This window comes from Lepidochelys kempii, chromosome 11, assembly GCF_965140285.1.
Source record: "Lepidochelys kempii isolate rLepKem1 chromosome 11, rLepKem1.hap1, whole genome shotgun sequence".
Classification (NCBI taxonomy): Eukaryota; Metazoa; Chordata; order Testudines; family Cheloniidae; genus Lepidochelys; species Lepidochelys kempii.
This window is the reverse complement of record NC_136390.1, coordinates 81,770,696-81,776,645: the sequence shown is the minus strand read 5'-3', so window position 1 is coordinate 81,776,645 and position 5,950 is coordinate 81,770,696. Positions and strand designations below refer to the sequence as shown.

Genomic DNA, 5,950 nt, shown 5'->3' with positions numbered 1-5,950 from the left:
GGCATGTAATCTGCTCCTTGGATTGTGCAACTGAATGACACTAGCCAATATCTCCAGTCCCAGACACAACCCTAGGAACCTCCATCTTCCAGCGTCCAGTTATACCCACTGGACACTGCAAGCTGATATGAGTTCATCAATTTAATAAAGAAATTGATATGTACCAGGCTTGTTATTCCAAGGGGAGTCTCTGACACACTCCAAACCAAACACACTGCTTCAGGTAGAATAAACAAACAGATTTATTAATTATGGAGATAAATTTTAAGTGATTATAAGGCAAAGCATAACAAGTCAGATTTGGTCAAATGAAATGAAAGCAAAACGCATTCTAAGCTGATCTTAACACTTTCAATGCCCTTACAAATGTAGGGCATGACTACACTTGCAGATGTAGAGTGCTTTGAGTTAAACCAGCCTTTACAGAGCATGGCAGGGAAAGCGCTGCAGTCTGTCCACACTGACAGCTGCAAGCGCACTGGCGTGGCCACATTTGCGGCACTTGCAGCGGCATGGGGAGCGGTGCATTCTGGGCAGCTATCCCAGCATGCAAGTGACTGCAACGTGCTTTTCAAATGGGGGGGGAGTGTGGCAGGGAGTGTGTTGTGTGTATGTGGGGGGAGAGAGAGAGTGGGTTTTTGGGGGGCTGAGAGCATATCGGCATGCTGTCTTGTAAGTTCAGACCCCCTTCCCCCCCACCTCTCTCTCTCACACACACACACACAGCATTGCACAGTAATGGTTGCTTTATAAGCAGCCGGCTGTCAGAAATGGAGCTTTGAAAGGGCATATCCGCATTCCTGCAGTGATTCCAAACAATGAGAAGAGTGGCCACTTGCCTGAAGGGGATTATGGGACATTTCCGGAGGCTGATCAGACTGCAATAATGCAACACCTCGTTCACACTGATGCCCGGGCATTTCAGCCGAGGCACAGCAAGCATTAATCTTCCTGTGGAGGTGGATTACCAGGAGCGCTCCAGCTGCAGAGTCCAGGCACTCTAAGTGCCTTGCCAGTGTGGATGGGTCGTGAGTTAGAGTGCACTGGGCTGCTTTAATGCGCTCTAACTTGCAAGTGTAGCCATGCCCTTAGATGCTTCTCACCACAGGCTGGCTGGTTGCTCTTCAGCCAGGCTCTCCCCTTTGATCAGCGCTTCAGTCGCTTGGTGGTGGTGTCTGTAGGTGTAGGTGGAAGAGAGAGAGCATGGCAAACGTCTCTCCCGTTTATCCTGTTCTTTTTTCCTCTTGGCTTTGTCCCCTGCACCCCTTCAGAGTCAGGTGAGCATTACCTCATCACAGTCCGAAACTAACCAAAGGAAGGAGGGGTGACTCACTCGAGAGTCCAACAGATTCTTTTGTTGCTGCCTAGGCCAGTGTCCTTTGTTCCTGTGAGGCTGGGCTGGGTTTGTTTCATACCTGCCCTGATGAAGTGTGAACTGCCCCTCTGCTCTTGGATAGTTTTTGCCTGGGCTCATTTTAAGCCAGGAGAATATGTTTTCAGCCTCATAACTACATACATGAAATTATAACCTATAACATTACTAGAACGTTACTTGTAACAACAATTACTATAACATTACTGTAACAAGGATGCTCAGTGCATCTTGAGCCTTCCGAAGACACCCAACATGACAAACTTTGCATTGGATACCACACAATCATTTTACAAGGATGAACATGGGGTGCTTGGTGTTCCCCCGAGTTACAGAGCGTCACACCCTCCCCGATGGAGGAGATTATAGTCCTAAGCCCACAAAACTACATATAGATACTATTTATCAAGGGGTACAAAGATATACAGTACATGCATCATGTTAATTTGATAGTCCCCAAAATATTGCATGTGGTTCCAATGTCGGTCACCCAGAGTTCACATGTGAATGTTATACACTGTCCCTATTATCTCTGAATAGGGCTCCTTGGGTATAATGGATACTGGGGGGTCTGGTTCTCTGATACACCAAGGACTTTTCATGCTGCAACAGCGTGAGGGCCTCTCCAACTGGTGTAGGGATGGTGTAAGGGCCTGCAAGGTGTAAAGATATGAAAATTGATCGTCATCACTATGCAGGTAAAGTTACAGGTCAGATAATGGAGAGGGAGAAGGCGGCAGATAGAAAAGTGCTGGAGGCAGAGAACCAGCCATTGTGGAACTGCACAGAAAAGGGGGGGGGGAGGCGTGTCTATGGGCAGAGACGCAGCAAGAGCTGGTTAAATTAGCAGGATGGAAACCACAGCAGGAGGAACCAAAATGCCTGAGTAGTTGTGGGAGCAGCCCCGGGGTGGAGTGGGACATAAGGTCTTCACCAAGGGCACAGAATGAAGAAGCCAGTAAATATCCTCACATCCCCATTGTGAGATGAGGTCTCGCTCTCGGCCCTAGTTAGATGTGCCTAGTGCAATGTGAATAACTTGTGGGTTTTCATTTCATAACCAGAGAGACGGGGATTCATAATTTGTTTGTGGCTTAAGAGTCTGTTCTGTGACTTACACAGTCCAGCTGTATAATCTATAGGAATTGGGTAGTGTCCCTTTAAATAGTATGAGAGCCCTACAATGATGGTCACCATTTTCTATGTCTTAGAAGCTTCTAGTCAGAGCAGCAGCATGCGTATAGCTAGGCCTGACAACAAGACTGTATATAGGTAGCAAACACGGTTACTGGCGACCCAGCTGTTCCCTGTGGTTGCTCCACGTTGCTGGTTGTTGGCAGGTTGCGCAGATGTGGTTTATAAGAAAAGGCAGTGAGGTAAGATGGGTGTTAGTGACCAGCAATAGAACAGCAGCAAACCCAGCGAGAAGGCCGGAGCTCCTACCTGACACCAGACTGTGAACCTGTAGAGCGAGGCAGAGAGCGACGTAGCCGGGCAGAGCGAAGCTCACTGTGGAGCCGGGAGAGAACAAGGGAACCTTCCCCATCATCGTAGCTGGGTCTGGGGAACAGGAGAAACAACAAACAAGACAGCGAGTGAGTGGGACGTGGTGACAGCGACACAGGGCAGTGGGGAGGAGGTAACAAGCCAACCATGCTCCAGAAGGGAAGGGATTTCCCCCACAGGTCTTGCCTGCCTGGCTCTGAGCAGGGTCAGATGTTGTGGAGCTGTCTGGTCTATTAGATTGTAAGGAACTTTCCAGGGCAGGGATGGTCCCTGACTATTGGTGTGTCCAGGGCCCGGCCCAATGGGGTATCTCGCTTGGGGCATTTAGGCACTACTGTAGAATGGGACGTATTAAGGAAAACAAGCCAGCATGGTATGAATGGCCACTGATTGCTGTGGGGAAAAGTGGCTCCATCGCCTGACCACACCTGTCCCAGGTGAAGGCTCTCTGGGGATCTCTCAATGAGCAGATGAGTCCCTGGCCCTGGTGATTTTACATGTCAGTGACCCACCCTCATTGGCTCCAGCCTTGGTGCAAAGGTCGGATGAATTCAGAACAGGGTCACCCCGGCTCTTTGCCCCCTGGGATCTGAAACATTTAAACCTCTCTCAGGGTGCATCTGCACTGCAGGTGGGAGCGAGCTTTCCGTGGGTGTAGACAGACACATGCTAGGTCTGCTCGAGCTAGTACACTAAAACTAGCAGTGTAGCTGGGGTAACCCGGGCAGCAGCTCGGGTTACCTGCCTGAGAACAACCCCGCCTGGACCCCCTTAGGTATGTACTTGAGAAGATAGCTTGAGCCACCGCCCACGCAACCCCCCCGCTACACTGCTGTTTTTATTGCACTAGTTTTAGTCACTCAGGGCACGCTGCACCCAGCCGTGCGGCTCCTGCCAGGCCGTGCAGTGGTCAGTGTGAACCAGACTGTGCCCGGGACTTTCCCTAGACTGGGACAGCCGCCAGCCAGTGTTTTCCACAGAGCGGCCAGCATTGGCCAGGAAGGGAGCCTGACCAAGGCTCCAGGGCACAGACTCAAGGCCGCCACCACCCCACCACCACTCCCCTTGTGACTCCCACTGACAGGGCTCTGGGGCAGGTGAAGCACCCCCTGCCCTGGCAGACACCCATAGGATGAGTGCCAGCAGTAACAGCACCTGCCGTCCCTCGGGGCAACGGCCCCGCAGACTGGCAAGGGGCTGACAGGGGTACACTGACAAAGGTTTTGCTCATCTTGTCTTTCACCCCCTCACTCTGGAACTTCAGTTTAGTGACTTAATAATAAAGGGGAAGAAGGGGGGCAGAATCACAAACAAATAACCCCCGCATCACAACATCACATAAGGAAAACTACACATGGTGATTACTGGCCAATCAACATCTAACATCACTGAACAGAACCAATGAGTGCCAATGAGCCCAGCACTGTGCCAACCCAGTCCGCATTCAGATGAACGGAGCAATCTCTGCATTTGCAGGGACATTCCCACAGCCAGATTTACATTCAAAGTCAGGAGGCACCGGTTTCTCCTAAGAATTCCTTCAGTGCGGCCTGTTGGTGCCAACAGCTCATCTGAAGGGTCAGTGCTGTATGTGAGGTCTCAGACCAAGCACTGTAGCAGGGGATCCAGTGCCCAGAGCACCCCTCCCTGCCGAATCCTGGACAGAAGCTTTGAACCCGTGCCCATCTTTGTTAGGGGGCTCTCAGAGTCTCTGACACCCGCGGCCGTTCCTTACGGAGAGTTTGCACCATAAATCCCCCTCTCACTTACCGAGGCTGCTGCCCCCACTCTGCACAGGGAGTCACAAAAAGCCGGGTGGTTGGGACCAGACTCTTCATGGTTGTTTTTGTTACATTTGTAGCTGAATTGACTGAGCTGAGCACTCTCCCCTCCTGTCCCTTCACTCCCTGCAAAACAAAAGTACAAAAAGCATCAGAAACTAACGGTCTGCATCCCTGGCTGAGTGGGGCAGAGAGGAAATTCCTCTTAAAGGAACAACCCAACCCACAGGGCCCTGAGCTGGAGGGAATTAGCCTGGTAGGGGTAGTTTGCTGGGGGTGCCAGTGTAGGCAGGGCCGGTGCAAGGATGTTTTGGAGCCCTAGGCGAAACTTCTACCTTGCACCCCCCTCCGCCCTGAAGCACCCCCCTTGCGGCAGCTCCCCAGCGCCCCCTCGGGGAGCCGTCCGGCAGCTCCCCTCCTCCCCTCGGCCTGGGGAACTGCGTGCTGCACCTCCCGCCCCAGCTCACCTCTGCTCCGCCTCCTCCTCGAGCAGGCCACCGCCGCTGCTTCTCCCGCCTCCCAGGCTTGCGGGCCAATCAGCTGCTTGGTGCGCAAGCCTAGGAGGGAGAGAGGCAGAGCAGGGCAGGGCTCAGGGGAGGAGCCGGAGCAGACGGGAGCCGGGGTGGGGAGCGGTTGCCCTGTGTGCCGCCCCCCGTTACTTGCTACAGGTGACCTTCCCCGCGCCCCCCTGCCCCAGCTCACCTCCGCTCCACCGCCCCCAATCACTTGGCGCCCTAGGCGACCGCCTAGTTCTCCTAGTGGGCCCTGCACACCCCCAGGGATGGCCCTGCATGGGAGAGTGCTCTAAAATATTTATTCTAGTAACTGAAGTTAGGCTGACTGGTCTATAGCTCCCTGTGTCCTCTTTGTTCCCCTTTTTAAAGACAGGTACAGTGTTTGCCTTTCTCCAGTCCCAGGGTCCACATCCATCCTCCATGAGTTCTGAGAGGCAGGGCCGTCCCTGGGGGGGTGCAGGGCCCGGGACAACTCCCACCACCACCACCCCAGGCCCTTCTCCCAAACCCCCACCACACCTCTTCCCATCTCTGTTCTGCCCCCATTCCACCCCTTCCCCAAGCCTGTGCCCCTTTCTCTCCTGAGTGACACCGGAAATTAGTGAGGAGGGGCGTAGCGGAGTGGAGTGGAGCAGGGCCGGACACTGCCGCTGGCCCCCAAGCCGCCCAGGCCCCACATCCTCCGGAAGCAGTAAAGCTCAGTAAAGCTCATTCAGTAAAAAGAAAAGGAGGACTTGTGGCACCTTAGAGACTAACAAATTTATTTGCGCATAAGC

General features: G+C 53.0%; 1 long non-coding RNA gene across 1 annotated transcript; it reads right to left on the bottom strand.

Moving 5' to 3' along the window:
- Window positions 1-271: 271 nt before the first annotated feature.
- LOC140895997 (uncharacterized) lies at window positions 272-4,826 on the bottom strand. The gene is made up of 3 exons (XR_012154417.2): window positions 4,649-4,826; window positions 2,816-2,932; window positions 272-2,025 (listed from the first exon to the last, which is right to left on the bottom strand). It is a non-coding gene; the product is annotated as an uncharacterized LOC140895997 (long non-coding RNA).
- Window positions 4,827-5,950: the final 1,124 nt, after the last annotated feature.